We start from the raw sequence: 23440 nt of genomic DNA on the forward strand, positions 1-23440 counted from the left end.
TTTGCCTTCATCTTAAAAACTGAAATCAACAGGAGAGTTTAAATTGCATAAATTCTAAATATTCTGACTCACGTATAGGCTAACCTGAGCTAGCCGCTCAGGGTTCCTTAGGAAATGTACTGATCACATAGAGCCTTGTATCTGACACCAAAGCTGTGACAGTCATTGACAGATGAAATGGGGAAAGAACCATTTAATATTATGCCCATTATGGATGAGAAAACTGATTTACTCTAGTTTTCACAGAGGTAAGTTGGCGAAGACGGAACTTAATCTCCATCTCTCTGAACCCAAGGTTTGTGGGCTTTACTTCTATTCCAGCTCAAGCCAAGATGAGGGGCAAAGTATGGGGAATAGTAATTTAAACAGTGATTTTACTTTCTCACTAAAGCCAAGACAAAAGTTCATGACTAATGAATGGGAGAGAAGGCAGAATTAGGGAACACACAATTTTTAACAAATTAGTTGAAACAGATAGTGAAGTCCATCACTCTGGTATAACTATTTCTAAAATGTAAACGAAATGCATGATGATAAATATTCTTCACCTCAATGCCTCTGGGGATTTTGCAGCAGCATGGGTGGACCTAGAGAATATCATACTAAGTCAGATAGAGAAAGACAAATATTATATATCATTTATGTGTGGAATCTAAAAAATAATACAAATGAATCTATATACAAAACAGAAACAGACTCACAGACATAGAAGACAAACTTATGGTTACCAAAGGGGAAAAGAAGGGCGAGGGATAAATTAGGACTGTGGGATTAACAGATACAAACTACTATACATAAAATAGACAAGCAACAAGGATTTACTATATAGAACAGGGAATTGTATTCAGTATCTTGTAATAACCTGGAATGGAAAATAGACTGAAAAAAAAATATATATATATATAACTGAATCACTTTGCTGTATACCTGAAACTAACACAATACTGTGAATCAACTATACTTCAATTAAAAAAAAGAAAAAAGAAAGAAAGCAGATTCTAAGTCAGCTGGCTTGGGGTGGCACTGAAGACTCAGCATTTCTAAAGTCTTGGAGGATGCAGATCTATGGGTCCACAGACTGCTCTGTGCATGGCAATGCTTTACCTGATACCTGTTTGAAATACCAGGTAAGAACTACATGTCTCTGCTTTGTCAAATGAAGCAAGACCTTTTCAGGTTTCACCAGCTTGAAACAGGTATGGTAATAGCCAGTTGTACCAGAAATCAAAGCAATCACAACAGGCTTAAAGCAAGATTTTGGAGATTAGAACTGGGGTTTAGGTGGAATAATAATTATGCAAATATTCCAGAACACCTCCCTCTGGTTTCTTTATTGAACCTGGTGTATTCCCTCAACTTCTCACCACTCATAAAGCTAGAATATAAACACCACAGTATTGGAGTTTAGTACAGTATAATGGTAGAACATGCTAAGAATCATATTTCCAAGGGATCAGATTTGTGGTTACCAGAGGCAGGGGTTCAGAGGAGAAGGAATTGGAGGAAGGTAGTCAAAATGTATGAAGTTCCAGTTACAAGATAAATTAGTACCAGGGATGTCATGTACAACATGATAACTATAGTTAACACTGCTTAACGTTACATATGAAAGTTAAGAGAGTAGATCCTAAGAGTTCTCATCACAAGAAAAAAATTTTTTTTCTTTTTCTTTTATTTCTTTGTATCTATATGAGATTATGGATGTTAACTAAACTTATTGTGGTAATGGTTTCATGATATATATAAGTCAAATCATTATGCTGTACACTTTAAACTTATACAGAGGTGTATGTCAATTATATCTCGATAAAACTTGGGGGGGGAGAATTATGATTTTCCATGTCATCTTAGAGTGCGATGAAGGATCATACTATTTTTTTAAATTTAATGTGTGGTTCCCCACCTGCTCATTTTAAAGACAGCAATGAAGTTACAGTGGGATCTTTCCTGGTTTTTTAAGCTGATATTTATTAAAGGCATACAATGCCTAGATAGTATACTAAATATTTAAATGAATTATTTCCTTTCTCTACACAATAATTGCATAAGTACTACTATTATACCCATTTTAGAGATGAGAAAACTGAGGTTTGAGGAGATAATGCAGGTTTCCCAAAGTAACATAGCTGGCTACTGAGAGAGTCAGGATTCCCTGAGATCTGCCAGAATGCAAAGCCAAAGCTCTTATTCACTATGCCCTGAGAGATCATTTTCTGAAAGAAAGGAGTACATTTTCTTGTGAATATTTGTAAAGAGCAAGTTAGAGGATTCTTTTCATAAGCCATTGTCGAGCCAAGAAGGCATTTCTGGCTTGTTGGGGGAAGTGATGCTGCTCGTCCTGGTCTGGATCACCAATAATCTTAAGTGTACCTGATTTTTATTTACATGATGGTGGATTCTGGCAGTGTCCATGTTTGCTCCTGTGGGGAATTCTTTTACACTGTGCATCTCTCAGCTCCAAATTTAATGTGTAGCTGCAGCTACCCTAAGCAGTGTCCTCTCACTGCTAACTCTTCCATCTTGGCCTGTGTCTCTACAATGACAAGTATATAAGTACTTAAGTTTTGTTTTGTTTTTACATCATGCAAATAGGACTTTAGAACGAGTCATGAAGCCTTTCACTTTCCATCTGGATCATTAGGCATATGAAGACATAGGCTTTCTGGAAGGGGCTAGAATAAGGAAGCAGAAACCTATAGGATAAAGACACCCCAGTGGGAAAAGCAGTCCAGAAAGCTCTGGGCAGTGCCCAGAAGCCCAGAGTGGCATAATGGTTCGGCAGTGAGTGTCTCAGCACCAGGCCCACAGTACTGGGAACTCTAGTGAACACAGAGCTGGATGTGGTTGACACTGGGGACAGATGCTGATACGACCTCAGAGAAAGGCTTAGGGCAACTGCCCCCCAAAGGAATGATGAGAACTTTGGTCCTACAGGACCCACTTAGTGAAGTTCAAGGCAAGGGCTTGTCCCTTTTTTAAAAAAGTCACAGTTTAGAATCAAGTAAAGGTCTAAGAGGGAAAGTCACAGCATGTGACCTGATACTGAGCGTCCATGCCATTTCCCTAATTTTCTTCCCTAATTTTCTTCTAGCTCAGAATGAAATTAATCCTCAGTCAGGCACACGCCTGATCCTGTGGGGAATCCACTATGGGAATTAACAAATATGGGTTTAGGAAACCAAGCAGATCATTAAAATTATATCTTCTTTGCTTGAATTTCTAATTCACTGATTGAAATAAAAGAGCTTCTTTCACGATAATTAATTAAATACTACATTTTAAGAAACTGAGCAATTGGAGATGTCTCTGAAATACTCAGATGAACATTTAAGTGCATGTTACATTGTATCTTATTTTACAGGTTGACTCATAGTCAGCCTAGACCAAGGATGGCAAAGGCTGCTATTTGTCCCAAAATAACTGGTCACCCTTCTTCCTGGGCACATCACTCTACAGAATAAAGAGTGTAGCTCTCAGTTTCCCTTACAGATAGGCGTAGCCCTGTGACTAAGTCTGGCCAATGGGATGTGAGCAGAATACTTTATGAAGCACCAGGAAGTGTCCTTAAATGATGGGAACATGCCCTTCTCCAATCCTCATCCCCAGTGTCTGGGTGGGGACATCGTGGCATGACTTGAGAAATGGAGACCCTGGATGGAGGAGCATCAAGATAGAAGCCTGGGTCCTTGAGCACTTCAAGAAGCAGAGAGCCTGCCATCACAGCCATGGAATGCCTACATCCAGGCATTAATGGGAGAGAGAAATGAACTTTCTTTATTAAAGCACTTGAGTTTGATTGACAGTAGAAACCAAACCCAACTCTAAGTAATTCGCTTTGTTGCTGTCATCTCTGTAAAAGTCACATCAAGAAAAAAGTACTAATGCTAAGTGGTTACAGTGACTATCAACATATAAAATGGTAGAAATGAGGGGGAACCTGTGGGAAATCAGTTGTCAGATGATCTGTTTCAGCCATTTAACATTCTGCCTCACGGAATATACAAGTTGAGTGGTGAAATTAACATTCTCAGATTACTTCCGTCACTATTTCTTTGCGAAACTTCCACAGTCACCAGATTTTCTTACATAGACATAAGATAGACATTGAACAACCTGCATACTCCTATTGCTTAGTGCAAAATGTTTTGTTACGTTAGTGGAACTGAAATAGGAAAATAAATAACTAGGAACCAGAAAACTCCCCTACTGACAAACAAAAGCGTTACTGGACCATAAGATGAGAGAGAAAGTTTATACTAGTCTCTCTTTGGCAGCCACAGTGGTAAAGGTGCTTTAATCAGTGACTGGATGATTCTCTGAAAAGTTGTGAGAGAAGGAAAATTAATAATTGACACCCAGCACCCTTCTGGGTGGTCTCTTCATATTATTTTCTAACACTTTCACTATTTTCAGTGCAATGTTCTTATGATATCTTTTGGATGCTCCCTACACACAGACACACACACACACAGACACACACACATCCTTACTAAGACATGATTCCATTTTCCACACCTTTTCTCTCATCTCATTAACATAATAGGAGTTGATACTTATACAGTTTTTTTATATATTTGCTCATTCAAACCTATGAAGTACGTGGTTACAAGGTACCCTTATTATCCCCATTTTAAAGATGAAAGTGTGAGTTGCTGACCTAGTAAATTTTGGAGCTGGAATCCAAACACAGGCAGTCTGGCTCAATGTGAATTTGTTCTACAAATATATTCCATTTCCTCAGGAATATTTGTGAAATGAAAATTGTTGGCATTTCTCAGATAATTACATCTTCCACAAAACGTCACTCCTTAGCCTAGCTAAAATGTGTCTTCTCAAGGAAAATCAATAATACAGAACTGATCAGTCTATTGGAAGAGTATTTTGGGAAGGGGGCTATTTGTATCACCCAAATCACTCTCTTTGGACACTCAACCAGTTCGTACAAGCTGGTCTTCCATCAGAATCCTACATGTGACTATGCTTGAGCTACTAACATACAATATGAACATGAGAAAGTAAGTTAATTTTGCACTTTTAAAAATGAGATTGGTAAGAGAGAGCCCTGCTATACCTGAGCCAATAATATATTCAAAACTTTCAAAATGGATTCCTTTTCTCTTTTATGAGGCCCAAGTTTTTGATCTAAGGAAACTTCTGGAATTTTATTATTTCCTGCTTAGTATTGAGCTGCTATTCTTCCATATCATTTATATTTCATTATTTTCTTCACTCTACCACTGATTTTTTTCCTCTGTGCTTCTAGCCTTTTGAATCTGACAAATACAGACATTAAAAAAGATTTTTTATCTATTGTGATCATGACATACTTTATATTTCTGAGTTCTGATGCCGAGTCTTTCAGAAAGGCATTATCAACAGAAGCTACTCCTTGTAAAGTGGTATATTTATAACAATAATTGATATTTTACATTCTGTGAGGTGGATTTTTTGGTCCCTGTTTGCAGATGAAGAAAGTGATGCTCAGGGAGATATCGTGCATTTCCCAGGACTAACCAGTGGGTGAGGGCAGGAACCAGAACTCATTCAGATCTCCTGACTCCAAATTTTGTGCTCCTTCTATAACACTGTGGTGTCATGCCTTTACTAGAATTAAAGGGTCCATGTTATAATGGTAAGATGAAGTCCATGAGTTATATCTTTAAGATTATAGAGTCAATGAAAATCATGATTCAATTTCTAAAAACTCACTAAAAATTCAAGCAATATTTCCATAAACACATTGACTTACATCTTTGGCCAATACAAGTTTTATGGTGTCCATTGCCCACCCTCTCTTCTGTTGGAAACTGGAAAACTGATTGACCATACCTGGTGAGAGAGAGCAGCCATATTGTGTACATGGATTCCACCCCCATCCCCTGTACATGGGATTGGACCAGAGCAAGGCATTTGTCTGAAAGGCAGCCAATCTACTGGCCTGCTAGGAACCAATGCCAATGTGGCCCCGCTTAAAAAGATGAACCGAGCCAAAGAGATTCCTCCCTTGAGAATGTGGGACTGAGTTAGCAGCAGGGTCAGAGCTATCTTGTAGAAAGTATCAGGACAGCCATGACGGTTCACTGGCAAGCTGAAGCTCTGAGGAAATGAAGATCAAATGTATAAATAATAAGAGCCACCGTTTATATGGTACTTACTATGTGTTGCATACTCTTAGTTTATTTACCTTATGAAGTTATTACTGTGGTTAACAATTCCCCACCACCACCATTTTACTGATGAGAATACTAAGGCTCACAGGAATTAAGAAACTTGTCCAAGATCACATACTAGTGAGACTACTAGCTGGGAGAGCAAGACTGAAACCCAGGCCATGTGGCCTTGCAGCCAAATTTGATTTCACATAAAGGCAGCTTAGTGTACAGACATAGAGAAGATAATAAATGGCAACACACATGCAAAGGGAAGCAGAAAGTCACAAGAGACAAAGACTTGGAAACAGGAGTGGAGAGCATGTGATGCACAAGAGGCATCCAGCTCCCAGCTACAGTTTACTCCTCTTCTCAGACTCCCATGAAATCCCTGATTATGTCCTTACATAGGACAGCTTAGTGCATCCGTTCCTTGTAAATGAGACATTCCTAAATAAAATAATACTACTCATTTCGGTACTTTGTAAATATAGTACCTAAAGGTACTAAAATTTATACTACTGTGTATTTCTTGTTTGAGGTAAAGAGAACCTGTGTAGAGCAAGTATATTGGTGCCATTTTTCAAACAGCATTTGCTCACTCTTTGGTAATTCTTGCAATATTTCAAACTTTTTTATTATTATTATATTTGTGTGGTGATCTGTGATCAGTGATCTTTGATGTTAACATTCTGTTTGGAGGGCACCACGAACTGCACCCATATAAGATGGCAAACTTAATCGATAAATGTGTGTTCTGACTGCTCCATCGACCAGCCATTCCCCATCTTTCTCCCTCTCCTCAGGCCTACCTATTCCCTGAGACAAAACAACATTGAAATGAGGGCAATTGATAACCCTACAGTGGCCTCTAAGTGTTCAAGTGAAAGGAAGAGTTGCATGTCACTCACTTTAAATCAAAAGCTAGATGATTGGGCTTTCCTGGTGGCACAGTGGTTAAGAATCTGCCTGCCAATGCAGGGGACATGGGTTCGAGCCCTGGTCTGGGAAGATCTCACATGCCGTGGAGCAACTAAGCCCTTGCGCCGCAACTACTGAGCCTGCGCTCTAGCGCCTGCGAGCTGCAACTACTGAGCCCTCGTGCTGCAACTACTGAAGGCCACGTGCCTAGAGCCCGTGCTCTGCAACAAGAGAAGCCACTGCAATGAGAAGCCCACGCACCACAACAAAGAGTAGCCCCTGCTCGCTGCAACTAGAGAAGGGCTGCGTGAAGCAACAAAGACCCAAGGCAGCCAAAAGTAAATAAATAAAATAAATAAATTTATTTTAAAAAAATTAAAAAAAAAAAGCTAGATGATTAAGCTTAGTGAGTAAGGCATGTCAGAAGCCAAAATAGGACAAAAGCTAGGCCTTTTATGTCAGTTAGCCAAGTTGTGAAAGCAAAGGAAAAGTTCTTGAAGGAAATTAAATGTGCTACTCCAATGAACACACAAATGATAAGAAACAGCCTATTGCTGATACAGAGAGAGTTTTAATGGCCTGGGTAGAAGATCAAACCAGCCACAACATTCCCTTAAGCCAAAGCCTAATCCAGCGCAAGGCCCTAAGTGTTCAGATCTATGTAGACTGAGAGAGGTGAGGAAGCTGCAGGAGGAAATTTGAAGCCAGCAAAGGTTGGCTCATGAGGTTTAAGGAAAGAAGCCATCTTCATAACATCAAATTGCAAGATGAAGCAGCAAGGGCTGGTGTAGAAGCTGCAGCGAGTTACCCAGAATTGCTAGCTAAGATAACTAATGAAGATAATTAATGACAGATTTTCAATGTAGATGAAACAGCCTTCTATCGGAAGAAGATGCCATGTAGGACTTTCATAGCTAGAGGGGAGAAGTCAATGCCTGGCTTCAAAGCTTCCAAGGACAGGCTGACTCTCTTGTTAGGGACTAATGCAGCTGATGACTTGAAGTTGAAGCCAATGCTCATTTCCCATTCCGAAAATCCTAGGGCCCTTAGATTTATGCTAAATCTACTCTGCTTGTGCTATATAAATGGAACAATAAAGTCTGGATGACAGCACATCTGTTTTCAACATGGTTTATTGAATATTTTAAGCTCACTGTTGAGACCGACTACTCAGAAGAAAAGATTCCTTTCAAAATACTACTGCTCATTGACAAGGCACCTGCTCACCCAAGAGCTCTGATGGACATGTACAATGAGATTAATGTTGTTTTCATGTCTGCTAACACAACATCCATTCTGTAGCCCAAGGATCAAGGAGTAATTTTTACTTTCAAGTCTTATTATTTAAGAAATACATTTCAAAAGGCTACGGCTGCAATATATAGTGATTTCTCTGATGGATCTAGGCAAAACAAATTGAAAAGCTCCTGGAAAGGACTCACCATTCTAGATGCCATGAAGAACATTTCATGATTCATGGAAAGAGGTCAAAATACCCACATTTACGGGAGTTCGGAAGAAGTTTAGTCCAACCCTCATGGATGACTTTGAGGGGCTCAAGACTTCAGTGGAGGAAGTAACTGCAGATGTGGTGGAAATAGCAAGAGAATTAGAATTAGAAGTGGACCCTGAAGATGGGACTGAATTGCTGCCATCGCTGATAAAACTTTTTTTAAAATTTCCTTTTACTTAAAAAAATTTTTTTTTATTTGAGTATATTTGCTTTACAATGTTGTGTTAGTTTCTACTGTACAGCAAAGTGAATCAGCCATACTTACACATATATCCCCTCTTTTTTGGATTTCCTTCCCATTTAGGTCACTATTAACACATATATATGGAATCTGAAAAAATGTATACAGACGATCTTATTCGCTGGTAAAACTTTAATGGCTGAGGAGAACTTCCTATGGATGAGCAAAGAAAGTGGTTTCTTGTGATGAAATCTACTTCTGGTGAAGATACCGTGAAGACTGTTGAAATGACAACAAAGGATTTAGACTATTACATAAACTTAGTTGCTAAAGCAGTGGCAGGGTTTGAGAGGATTGACTCCAATATTGAAAGAAGTTCTACTGTGGGTAAACTGCTATCAAACAGCATTGCATGTGACAGAGAGATTGTTCATGAAAGAGTCAATCGATGTGTATAGTTCATTGCTGTCTTATTTCAAGAAATTGCCACAGACACCCCAACCTTCAGTAACCACCACCCTGATCATCCGCAGCCATCAGCATCGAGGCAAGATCCTCTACCAGCAAAAAGATTACAACTTGCTGAAGGCTCAGATGATGTTTAGCATTTTTTAGCAATAAAGTATTTTTAAATTAAGGCATATACATGAGTTTCTTTAGACAATGCTATTGCACACTTAATAGACTACAGTAGAGTGTAGACTTTTATAACTTTTATACGCACTGGGAAACCCCAAAATACATGTGATTTGCTTTATTGTGATATTCACTTTATTGTGAACAAATAAAGCAATAATGGTCTAGAACCAAACCCACAATATCCCTGAGGTATGCCTGTACATATGCAAATTCACTAGGAAAAATATTTTGAGAACCTAATAGATTCATGGCAAAGAGATGACTAGGCACTTCAAAACACAAAACAGCACTTGTTATCAAATATTTGGGAAAGTGATCAACCTCATGAGTAATCAAACGATGCCAAAAGCAGTATGTTACTACTATAGTTCATCCAAAATTTTACCTCGTACAGAGGCTTTTAGGAAACCATACACAACTATGGGTACAGTGCTATGAATCCAGGACTTTCCCATATCGGGTCCCTTCCTGACAGGACCACGACCTGTATAATTCTTTTAGAAGCAATTTGACGACCTGTACTTTGGTGGGTGTGGTGGATTGGTGCTCAGCAGCCACTCCTACCTCCTTCACTAAAATGGCTTCATAACCTGCTAAACTGCCAAAGCCGGAAAACTGAAAATTCATTTTCCAGTTTCCCTCATAGCTGTGATTCTAATATGATTTAAGTTGGTACAAGTCTATGCCCTTGGTAAGATTTGGAAAGCAGACATGAGGCAGTGGCCATCCTTGGCTGCTTTGGCATTTTTGTTTTTTTGATTGAAGTATAATTGACTTACAATGTTGTGTTAGTTTCAGGTGTACAGCACAGTGATTCAGTTATACATATATATATATATATCTATTCTTTTTCAGATTCTTTTCCCTTATAGGTTATTACAAAATACTGAGTATAATTCCTTGTGCTATACAGTAGGTCCTTGTTGGTTACCTATTTTGTATATAGCAGTGTGTATATGTTAATCCCAACCTCCTAGTTTATCCCTCCCCCTGCTTTCCCTTTGGTAACCATAAGTTTGTTTTCTATGTCTGTGGGTCTATTTCTCTTTTGTAAATAAGTTCTTTTGTATTTTTTTTTTTTTTTTAGATTCCATGTACAAGTGATAGCATATGGTATTTGTCTTTCTTTTGCTTGGTATGATAATCACGAGGTCCATCTATGTTGCTGTAGATGGTGTTATTTCATGCTTTTTTATGGCTGAGTAATATTCCATTGTATATATGCACCACATCTTCTTTATCCCTTCATCTTTCAATGGACATTTAGGTTGCTTCCGCATTTCTTTTGGCAAGCATAGATGTGGAGGCATTTGGGTTTACAAATGTGACAGCATGAAGAGAATTGCTAGTGTTCCTTCACTTCCTTTACGGGTGTCAAATATGGGGCATCCATTTGCTGGCTTGGGTTTCAGCTGGCGCAGTGTGGTTTTGCTTATGGCAACTGTGGTAGCTTCCTGGCCATTCCTAGAAGAGGCATCAGTCCCCTTGCTAGCCTGGTTCTGAGTGTGGAATTGACAATTATTCCCGGAAGCTCAACATAGACTCTCCCCACAAATTCTGTAAGCCTTTTAATTTCTTATTATAAACCTTTTTCACTATTCTCTGTGGTTCTGTTCTCTGACTGAACCCTGGTTCAGATACACTCATCAAATGTCTCTAAAATGCTCATATTATTGTCCCAATCATTCCACTTCTGGACTCCAGTCTATTTAAATAATACTTAAGAAGTATAAGATTTATAAGCAAAAGTATGCATAGTTGTATAATAGAAATTTTAAACTAAATAATCAACAATGGGGACTAACTAATTATAGGACATTCATTCAGTACGGAGGAAAAATGCTAATGCTAATAATAATAATAATAGCTCTGCTCTCCTGTCTCTAAAATTTTGCTCATACTCTGTACTTTTCAGAAAACACCATCTCTGGCACTCTGGTTCCCTGTCCCTATGGCTTCCTCTCCTTTGTCTAATTACTGTGGTTCTTACTTATCCTTCAAGTATTTATTGATTGCCTACCATGTGCCAGACAACCATCTAGACACTGCATGTACAGCAGCAAAGAAAAAAAAAAAAACAGACAAAAATCCATGAATCCATGAAGCTTAAATTCTAGATAAGGAAACAGCCAACAAAAAAATTTTAGAGTAATATATACGGCATATGATATGCCATATAGTTCTCCTTTAGGAAACCTCCTATGACTCCTCAAAACGGGGTTTGGTATCTATCCCTCCCTTAGCAATCTCAGTTCATACTACAAGTTATATACATCATACTATATTGAAATTGCCTTTTTCCCGGCAAGACACTTTTTGACAATAAGCTCTTTGAAGGCAGGGCCTTATCTCTTTTGTTTAGTAGTCTACCCTAGTATATAGTCAACATTCAATAAATACGCTAACTCCATAAATAGATGAATGATGTTTTGAAGATTTTTCACTAAATCGAGAAAATTGCTATAACGATATACTAATGATAAAGGAGCAAACTTCAAAATGTTATGCACTGCAGAATGATGATAATGTTGAAGCTGGGTGATGGGTTCATAGGAATTTAGTCTTCTTTTTATTATACTTTTGTGTATATTTGAAACTTTCAATAATATAAAGCTTAGAAAAATGTTATGCAAAATTTAATACCACTTATGTAAAGAACACTTTACACACACACACACACACACAAAACACAGGAAAGAAATACCTTAAAATTTTGAGTTTGTTATTATAGATTGTTTGAATATTTTTGCTGTGGTTGGCAGAATTCTAAGATGACCTGTGATTTTAGTCGTCTCCCCTTGAGTGTTAGCTGGACCTGTGAATATGATGGGATACCTCACTCATGATTAAGTTACATCATATGGCAAAGGTGAAGAGATTTTGCAGTGATAATCAAAGCCCCTTACCAGTGGGTTGAGTTCATCAAAAGGAAGATGATCTTGGGTGGGCCTGGCCTAATCAGGTGAGCCCTTTGAAAGCCGGCCCAGATCTTCCCTGAAAGGAGAAACTCCTGGGGCTTAAAGAAGTAAGCTACAATGAGTTCTACAGCTGCAGAAAATGAATTTTTGCCAACAACCACTTGGGTTTGGAATCATACCATAAACCTCAGATGAGACTACAGTCCCTAGTGACACCATGAAGGCAGCCTCTGAGCAGAGGACCCAGCTGAGCTGTGCCCAGACTCCTGACCCACAGAAACTGTGAGATAATAAATGTATGTTGTTTCAAGCTACTAAGCCTGTGGTAACTTGTCATGCAATTAAATTTTCGATAGAAAATGAGTACATTTCCTTCCCACTTATCTGAATTTTCCAGATTTTTTATAATAAATATATTTATTTTATAAGAGAAGAAAAAACTTTCTATAACAAAAATAAAACTAGCATAGATAATTTAAGTCAGCCAAGTCATACTTTGCAGAAAAGTGAACTGACATTATTTTTCTTAGTGTTGTTAGCAAAGAACTACATTAAAGAGGAGGAAATCTTCTCTTTGTACTTTAATGTTTGGGATCAACTCCAAAGTTACCCAGCTCAAGGACAAAAGCTTCACTCTATATAATCAAACTGAGTGGGTTCTGAAAATGAATGTGCTGAAAGATAAACCTCTGCATAAATCATTCTTCTCTTACTGTACTAAGCTTCCATGAAACCATCCTGAACAAACAGATTTTAATTTCAGTTTAGACAGCAACACCCAGCAGGTTACCCCACTGATTAATGATGATAAAACAGTGGAAAAGGAAGCCATTCATGAAACAATATAACAATCAATCAAGCTATGGCTGATAGTATTCAAACACTGTCAAATATTATACTCGACTCTCTAGCACCACTCCATGGAGACCAGCTGAGCTGCCAAACACTTTAACTCTTATAAAGCAGAAACTAACACACCACTGTAAAGCAACTATACTCCAATAAAGATGTTAAAAAAAGATTAATAGCAAATGTATCAATGCAAACGTTCACAGTATCAAGCAGGATGATAACTCAAAGATATAACATGGTATTGACTGATCACCCACGATGAGCTGGATTCACTATGTTGCATTCCTAGCTTAAATCCTGTTAGAGAAACATACTTTTTCCTCCAACACCAATCTGCCACCTGCATCTGCCACAATGACACATTTAACGTGGAGATGGGATAGGGAATCATCACCCTGGCATCTTTCAAGTCCCTGCTGGTGATTTTGTGATTCCTTCCACCATGTGAAATTGTTTTTTTTATTTATTATTTTTTGGATTTTGTATCATGTTTTATTTCATTATTCTCTCAATCTGTGTTTACACTGGTCACCTCAAGAGGTCCAGGACCTCCACAATAGCTCCCAATCCCTCAATTCTAACCCTAATTGGCTCTGTGAGAAATGAAGCAATCCCTCCCCCGCGACCCCAAACCCAATTTATTTTTTCCATGGCACTACCTGACATACCATATATTTCACTTATTAATTTGTGTTCTTCCTCCAGGACTTTTACTCCATCAAGGCAGAAATTTTTGTTTGTTTTGTTCACTAATGACCACTGCATAGTGTCTGACATAGAGTAGGCAATCAGTACAAATTGTTTAATGAGTGAATTAAGTATTTTTGAAAACCATTAGGAAGAATTCCAGGGGCTTCCACTGGCCTCTTTTTATCATATTAACCTGTTTTCCATGTGTCAGGGTCAACAAAGGGATTTTGTAGTTGCTGAGGGTTTTCTTTCCAATCATAAAATCAGGAACAGAGCAAAGTAACAGAGATGAGTCCAGGTTCTACTGATGTAGATTCAGCTCAAAACTCCATTTATTACCTGATCCCCATAAACCCTCACACTGACCGATAGGTCACAGCAGGGTTCTGGACCCTCAGGAACTAGTTGCTCAGAGCAACTGTTGTACTAAACCTGAAAGGTCTAGGCATTTCCCTTTCCCAGTGTCCAGTCATCCCAATAGCTGAAGGTCCCTTTTCAGAAGACATTGGAAGAGATACACACTTGAAAAACTGAATTCTTTTTCAAGACTACATAGCCTTCCTTTTAGTACCGAGAATTTAAGTTTGGAAATTGGGTAAAAAGGCCAACACTTTCTTATGTGGTAGTTCAAGTTGGACCTCTGATTACTGTACCTAGAGTGTTGGGGGTTTAGTTGATGTAGGTATTATTTTACAAATCAAATACTCTCTCGGTGTGCTGTAGGTATAGTTCATTTCTAGAATGCCCATGAGTGTTTAGCAAATACCAGAGATCTCTGGGGATAGGACCACCCTGATTACCACATTGCCTCAGCCTCTCCTTCCTCCCCCAGCTATCCAAACCCCAGCTGCCTCCACGGCTGCTACATGGCTTCTGCCACTCTGGGATTCTGGTATCAAAGTAAAATCAGAGAGCTCATTTCAACTGTGTCTCCTCTCACTGCATTCTAGGTCCATAAAGAACAGCCTCTATAGCGATTTTCTTAAAGGCTTGGATGAATTTCTCAACGCATGGTTCCGTGGAAAGGACTTGGGGCCACAGCTGGGAGTTATGGGAATGGATTGCACACAGGAAACTCACTCCCATCTCTAAGTCTTAATTTCTTCTTCTTTATATTATACCAGGAATGTCTAGGCTACCTTTGAGCCCAAAATTTCGTCACTAAAGTAACTTTAATCACTGCCAGCTGAATATAGAATTGCACATAGGTGCATGCACAAACTGTGAAACATTCTGCTTCATCGAAATCATGTTCCTCCATCCTTGGTTAACAGTCCTCGGAATTCAGTCCCATGTGTATCAGCCAGATTTTTGCAAATATAAGTGAATAAAATCTTGCAATTCTTTTAGGTTGTCTTTGCAAAAGCCCCTGGGGCGTGCTCACACTGGTAGGGTCAGAATGGATTTGCAGTGGCATTAACGGCTTGAATGCTGAACAACACAGCTCCTCTCACAGGTCTCCACCAAATGTTGGGACCTCTGCTTAGTCTCCTATGTTAGTTGAAGGTGGAATTTCTACATAAGAGACAAGGGAAGGTTATAAAATTGATGTAAGCAACTTGGAGGCTAAATCTTTGAGTGCACATTTCAACTGTGGCTGACAGAGATTATTCATTTAGCACTACTTTAGAAAGTGACTGGTTTTCAGTGGTGCCTTGAGCTGAGAGTTAAGAACTTTGAGTTTGTGATTTTTTGCTACCAAACTGTCCCACACTGTTATTACACTGTCCCACGGTTATTCCCACAGCTTTACACACACATACACAGTTAATAAATGAACTAATATCCCAGACCTCATAAATCAAAATAGCAATGTTTCATTCTATAGCAGTAAGTCAAAGACTATGTAAGTACAGGGTATATCACACTCTAACTTTGAAGGCGATTCCTAGAGAGCCTCCTCTGATGACTACAAAGTGACAGGTACATTAATTAGTACATATTATATAGGGCTCTAAAAGAGCACTGAGCATGAATGATACCAAACAGGTCATCACTATTATAAGCAACTCAAAAGTTTCAACTATCTAAATCAAGTCAACTCAAGGAGAAACATATGGCCATATCTGGAAATAATATGATAGTAGAAAAGGTAATATATTTCTTGTACACATCCAAAATGTGAATCATGCCAAAAGAACTGGCTTGAATTAATTTAAAAAAAAACAACAACAGTGAAAAGGGTTTTATAGATACAGTGTTTTAAGTCACTTATAGTACTGAAGAATGCTCCTGCTAGAATAACTTCCTAAAGTATAAATCTGATCATTTCATTGTCTGCCTCAAATTCCTCATTGACCCTCAAAATAGGCCCTACATCTCTTGGAATGGAGATTATACATGAAGAACAGGTAAATAAAATCTGATTTAAACTTTTTAAAAATTCCTCCTCCACTTACCCAGTGCTAGAGAATAGAGTTTTTCAACTGTCTCTACCAGATATCAATGATTCTATAATGATTTAACTAAGGGGAGGAAATATGGCCTCCTATTGCTATTCCCACATCATGGCCTTGGCAAGTCATTTGGCCTCTTTAAGTTCAGTTTCCACATTTGCAAAATGAAGAAATTGAGCAATGTTCTTTCCAGCCCTAAAAGATTGTCAGCTCTCCTTGGCAAAGTCCACTTGCCCATGCTCTGCTCCCACTTAAAATGGGCTCTGTTTCCATTTGGCTTGATTAATCAAGGTAATCAGCCAAAGATGATAAAACAAAATTGTAAAATTGCCAAGTCTAAGTCACATAAGCAAAAAATAATCTGGTTATTTGGCATTCTCATAATGCTTTATTATGTTTTCAAACAATGTTTGGCCATAAACAAAAATTGTACTTAAAAAGACCCAGAGACCCAGAGATGAAAGAAATTGTCATTGACAAAATGGATCCAACAAGTCAAAAGCAGAGAAAGTGACATTTTAAATGGGTGAATGAATGATCCCATGAGTGACTGGATGAGCCACACGTATTTTTGGTATGGGTCTCACATAGGCAAGGGATGACACAATTCGGATTGAGCCCTACTTCTTGGGTCCTTGTCCTTGCTCTATTCCACTCGTCCTGCCTCACCTGGAGCTGGGATGATGACTCTCCCACCTGACACCAGCGACCACTATTCTGACGCTCCCATTCATCCCTCCTTGTTACAATTACATAATTCATCCAACCTTCCCCAAGCATTTGTTAGACATACCAATGTTTCACAAAACTCCCCAAATAAATAAATTATCAAAATCTTTCTCCCCATCCTCATTGCCTTTCTAGCCTCTGCTCTGTCCCCTGCTCTGCTCCAGTCACACTGGACTCTCTTCCCCCTCACACATGGCGGATGCCTCCGAGTGTCCTCCCCTTCCTCCCGCCTCCTCCCTGGACTACTCCCACCCATCATATGTCTCTCCAGCTCCATCTCTCTCTCACCTGCTTCTCTGGCCCTACTTCTCCGCCTCATGGCTCCCCGAACCCGGAGCTTTATCTTGGAATGTGTGCTTTATCCCAAGCTTCAACCTAGTAATCCCCAGACACATTTCCCTCCCCTCATTCAAATTTCAACCAGATTGGAAGTGATACATTGAACAGTGACTGATCCTTCATTTTTGGTAAGGAAGTAAGTTGTGGAATTTCAGAATAAAACTTTTACTCTTAAATAGTAATTACTCATTGGGAATGACATCTCTGAAAATCAATAATTAAGTTTTTTGGTGAAAACATAATGGAATCATACTTTATTCAACAAACATATTGAGTGCCTAATATTCTAGGGATAAAAAGACGAAAAAGATATATTCTTGAGCTTAAAAAGTACATAGCCTACCAAGAGAGGTAGACATGCAAATAACTAGATTACAATGGCAAAATTGCTGCAATAGACATATGATTTAGGTGGAAGAAAATGCAAAGCAAAGTGCTATCATGGTTTTTACTGGAATATATCAATATTAAAATTGTGTGTTTACTTCTTTGATTCTCCCTTTAGATTATAGGATGTTGAGCAACCAGACTATGTCTTTGACATCTTTGATATTTCTAGCATCTAGAAAAATACTATATCTTGCATATAGAAGTCATACAATAAGTGTTGACCTGAATTATTAGTTCCACGTGGGGCAAGGGGAAAATTCATGGATGGATTTGCAGAGAAGGTAACATCTACCTTACCTCAGAAGGTAACATCTGAGCTGGATCTTGAAAGGTGAGTTGGAATTTCCTATGAAGATATAGGAATAGAATTGCATTTGAAAAATCATGGGAGATATAAAATAGTAATAACAACAGCTAACATATAATGTACCATGAACTATGTTAAGCATATGCATTGTCATTATATGAATTGTCATTTTATTGTTATTTCAACTAAATGATGTAGGTACAATTTTTACCAATGAGGAAAGTGAGGATACAGTGATTAAAAAACATGTCCAAGGTCACCCAGTGGTGAAGCTGGAATTTGAATCTCAGGGACACCCATGATTCTCTGACTCCAAAGCCTAAGAGCTAGGAAACACTACATGCTTTTCCAGAATCGAGCCAGTTCCAGTGTCCCAAGCAACCCAGGACCTATGGTCACCAGTTGTCTCACCACCTCCTGAGAGTGGGTACCAATCTATCCCATCTACTCTTCTGAGTCTACCATTTTCATGATACGACTTCTTTATGCCCCGCCAGCTCTTTGAGTCTATCTCATCTTTGCTTCTCTCTGCTATTGCTTCTCTCTTTCTACTGCTTTCTGCTTCTCTGTTATGTGCGTCCCCTATTCATGCTCTTCAGGAGAGCATCTCATTGTGTAACAGAAAAGAACAAACGTGACTCCATATTGGATCTATTCCTTTAGCTGTAACCTCTGTGCTCTGTTGCCTGTGCTTAGTCACGCTGGCTCTGCACCTTTGTAAAAGAATGTTGCCTCTAGCCTGAAATATACAGCATAGCCCATTTTCAGGGCTCTGACCCTTAAAGGTATAACACCTTTCCATTCATAGAGAGAGAAAAAAATCGCAGAACAGAGAATAGCATTTGTCTTGTTGGAGGTTTATGGAAACACTGTGACCAGACCTACGTGCACGGCTGCAAGAACAAAAGATTCCGGCACCAAGAAGTCTGCAGCAAGCAGCCACACTCCCACCGCTTTTAGTATAAAAGAAGCCTGAATCCCAACTCATGTAAGACGGTTCTTTGGGACATTAGTCCACCATCTTCTCCTCTTTATTTTCCGAAGAAAGTCCTAGTCCTTGCCCCAACGACATCATCTCTCAGTTTATTGACCTGTTATGCAGTGAGCAGTTCAAGCTTGGACTCGGTAACAACTGTGTGGGAGAACCATCTCTAGTCGCCAGTTGTTGGTTTTGGCTGTCCAGCACCAGACTCCTGGGAGCAATCCAATCTCCTTTTGGGGGAAATCTCCTACCGTGTGTAGCTGTAGGGATGGAACCCACTTCCCACACAGGTGCCAATGAGCCAATGCACTCTCTCCCCACCCAGCCCAGTTATGGAGCAAGCCTGTCCTCGGCCTAAACCAGTCAGAAGAATGTAGGCACGGCTGCAGACCACCCCCGCAAAGGAGCGGCAGCAGAAGCTGCTGAGTGGCCACACTGCTCTTCCTGTATCACTTGCTGCGCTCCTCACAGCAGGGCTCTTCAGAGCACCTGGGCTTTTGTCTCTTTTCTAACCCAGGTCCTCTAGGCCCCTATAGAGACGTGAGCCACAGACATCCTTCCAGTGAGCAATCTGCTGAGGTTAAATTAGGCAGCATCGTTTTCTCTTGCGTGCCAACAGGAATTCGCACAGGACTCAGACACCATGTAGTTTTGGCTCTCACATCAGAGCTGCCTTTGGCTATAGCCCCCATCATAATGCAGTCCCCTGAGGCCAGGGTGGCAGGGCCACAGAACTGAAAACATGGCAGCTTCTGTCACAGGAGCCACCTGTGGCCTCTGTGTTCAGGAGGGAGCTGGGAGCTGTCACTTGGACTCTCATGGACCCTAAGTCAACACTCTGGGAGAGATTGTGTCAGGTTTATACGCTGAGAGAATTGAGTCAGTGACGAGTAGGAGAGTGAAGATACCTGAGAGAGAAGAGACCAGGATGGAGAAGGAGCCCCGAGGAGACAGGAGTGAGGTGGAGGGATGGGTCTTGGAAAGCCAGGGGAGTCTCCTTGCCCTTCTCCCCAGCCTCACTCCTGAGACTGCAGAGGTAGGTGTCTTTGTTCAGTGGAAGGGACTTGAAGGAGTTACTGTAAATAGAGTCTATTTCCTCTGTGAGGTAACAGCCAAGGTAACCTGCTGATGGTGAGTAGGGAGTTTGGGGGAGGATTTGAAGAGAGGGATGAAGACTTGGAAAAACCACAGTAGGGAAGTGGGTAGAGGGGCCTCCTGGGAACTGGCAAAAGGACCGCTGAGCTGCATGGAGGCAACTGTTTCTATTTGCATTTGCTAATAGCAATTACCCACTTCATAGACGTGTTCTGAACAAGGACCCAGACAAAGGAAAACACAGCTTTCTCTGAAACTTTTTCAATACAAAACCAGGGACTTGGCAAAATCTAGCAAATTTCACAGAATAGAAGACCTTTAACCTAGCTTCTCAATTTTGCAATTTTGCAGCTTCGGGACTTTTCAGAATGACCTCTTTTGCTGGCCCAGAGGGCAAACATTATTGGACCAAAAAAGAAAGTTTGAAACAAGAGACTTTTTTCTTAAGGCATCTGGATTCTGTCTGATTCAGTTCTTTTTGAGATTAAGAAATGGGTCCACTTTGTACACAAAAGTATAAAAGAAAATTTAGACCAAAGACTTTTAGGGTCCTTACAAAAATAGTAAGTAGTAGTGTTATTCATGTTGACTAATTATTCAAAATGATCTTTATTATAATTGGTGAAAAACGTAACTACCAAGATGATCCTCGTTGAAATTCAAATGGACAGTGAAAAGCTAATATTTAAAGTCTCTGAAAAATAACAGAGCTTGGGTGTGGTTACGTTTGGCGATTCGGTATGCTGAATTAAATCTTAAAATGCCCTGTCGCTCATTCTGGTAAGCAACTGAACTGATACATAAATTGTAGACTTCACATCGGATTGTTGGTTAGATTCATAAAGTAAAAATGTGCTTCTGACATGTCATAAGAAAATGAACAAATGCTCTGCATCAGTTAGCACGAACTAAAAGAAGACAGCTTCTGGATAAAATTCAACATGCAATTTTAGCTTTTGTCCCATTTTGAATAAAAATAGTTGGCTGAAAAACTACCTATTTAAATTATTGAAAGCTGGTGATTACAAATAAGCATCCTGGCTGATAATTAGAGGGACAGCAGAAATCATTTAGAGTATGAAGAGCTTGGATGGGATTCCAAAAGTAGTTTTCCCTTAAACTGAGTGGCACAGACAAAAGCAGTTTGTTCGTCAAAGAATGACTATTCTTAAGCTATTGCATTCACTGATGGAAGCTGCACAGACATGGGTTAATTTACTTAACACTTCAGAGGTTTGGGGTTTTCAAACTGCAGCAAAGGTAAGGCAAAATAGAGATTAAAATTCATCCTATATTCTTTTGTTCTTTTCAAAGAGGAAAGCATCGCATTCTTCAAGGACAGCACCCAGCACACAGGTTTTTATCTGAGACACTGTAAAGAAGCAAGACAAATTCTCTTTTTGAAAGATATTCAAAGCAGCCACTAGGGGACAGTAAAAACACTGGGTAATGTTTTACCAGTGGATCAGTGCCTTGATCCAGCAAGGCAAGTCCCTGGATCAGAACCTTACAATGAAAGCTGTTTTGCAGGATTTTAAAAGCATTTGATTGTTTAGCGGGGCTGGGGAGAGAACAAAGTGTCTCCTTGATTGCATTAATGTAACATTAATGGGAAACAGCAATACAAATATCATACAAGCCTGCAAGGATTTTTACTGGCACACATTTCCACGGCAGTGTGACAACAGTTTGAAGTCTGCCCTGTGCCTTAGGGACAACAGTTGTAGGACAGTGAATCAGCACATATGATGCAATGAGGTCAGTCCCCCAATACCCTCTGATTTAACACTGCTTCCAAAACAGCAAGAGATCAGGGATAACACACCAAAACAGAAGTCACTGGCATCAGCCTTATGGAACAATCAGAGGCAGCTGTACTGGTGGATCATTTGCTGTCTATGTGTGTTTTTAATGTAAGTGATGTCTTTTTAGATTCCGAAGTCAGAATTATTACTTTAAAAAAAAATTCCTATAGCCCCATTTAGCCCACACTATTTGTGGGAGGTGAGGAAAAAATGACTCACAAAATTGCTAAAATGCTTGTGAAAATGCAGATAAAATGGTGACAGACACTGAAGCACTCAGTTCTTATTCTTTAAAAATCTTTCCAAAAGGGGAATTGGGCTAGGAGTGGGGAGGGTATGAACAGGAATTAATTCTAAGCATTATGTAGAATCCTAGACGTTACAGATAAAAAGTATTTTAAGGTCCTCAGCATAGAATGTTTTCCTTTACTTGCAGTCTATAATTTTTCTCTTAGCCATTTTAAAGTAGAAAAAAAAATCTGTATACCATGATATCTCATGCAAGAGGCTTTTCCCAAATCAGCTTCTGTTCAACTGACCATGGAACTGTGGTTATAAATACAGTTTGCAAAGGTTAAAAGTAACTAAACTGTCTTTAGGGATTCTAGGCATGAATGTAATGAATAAGGACAGAACACATTTGATTTCCTCAAGCAGAGCTCAGCCAGCCGGTGTTGGGACTTCCCTGAACAGCACCCTGGCTTCTTGGGGGAAAAAGTTTTAGGCACTTCAAGCTGAGACAGTGGGAAATAACCTCATCCTTGTTCTTTCAGGGTGAGATGACTAATCCTAACTTGTTGGCAGTAAAAGGAATAAGTGTGATAGTTAGGTCTAAGACAGTTTCTCTAACCATTTGTCTAAAACATAGCTGCAATTCATACATTGAACATGTTTACTTATATTTTTGTCAGGAAATATGTATTTTTCATATGAATGCATAGAAAAGCAAATCATTTGGTCTAATGTAAACCATTTTACAATAATTCTTCTGACTGTATTTTATTCTAAACTCCTCTCTATCTATGTGACCGTGGGTTTGCCTTTCCTTTTCCTTCTGCAGAGCAGATTTGCAAGGGAGCAGTAGAATCAGGCATGCCTTAAATATTTGGCCACTTGGAATCACTGTAGTCATTCTACTTACTGTAAGAGACAGGGGAATCTGGAGTAGTGATTCCTAAGATTCCTGAAGAGGGCTTCATAAGCTACACGGGTTCTTAGCACCAAAGGGGTTTTGTATATCAGGTTCTACTGCAGGCAAAGAATATAGCCTACACTATGTAAATTTCAGGGCAGGTTGTAAAATAAATTAGTCATATGTAAGGGTAAAAGTTCGGATCCTAAAGTGCCTGCAAGTTTGAGACTTGGGGCACCCAGTTAAAATGCAGTGGAATAGATTCTAGAGATTCCTCTCTGAAGCTTCTTTAATCTCACCAGGAGAGATATGCAACCCTGTAGTTTCTAACTGTATCTTTCAGATGGCCCTGTGCATTTAGGACTGTAAAGTCCTAAAACGCCAAGTGGTGTCTCATGCACC

General features: G+C 39.4%; 1 protein-coding gene across 2 annotated transcripts in view; it reads right to left on the reverse strand.

Annotated features, from left to right (window-relative positions):
* SCEL (sciellin) overlaps positions 1 to 23440 on the reverse strand; it is a 398872-nt gene that overhangs the window by 169875 nt on the left and 205557 nt on the right. Inside the window, exon 1 of one of the 2 annotated variants that reach the window (XM_082434838.1) lies at positions 18015 to 18063. The exons of the other annotated variant lie outside the window; for it this stretch is intronic. The gene's annotated coding sequence lies outside the window, so the exon portion shown is untranslated. Of the gene's footprint in view, positions 1 to 18014; positions 18064 to 23440 lie in introns of those variants that run through there. 2 annotated transcript variants of the gene reach the window in all.

The sequence above is a fragment of the Balaenoptera physalus genome (genome assembly GCF_965194825.1).
Source record: "Balaenoptera physalus genome assembly, chromosome: 18".
Classification (NCBI taxonomy): domain Eukaryota; kingdom Metazoa; phylum Chordata; class Mammalia; order Artiodactyla; family Balaenopteridae; genus Balaenoptera; species Balaenoptera physalus.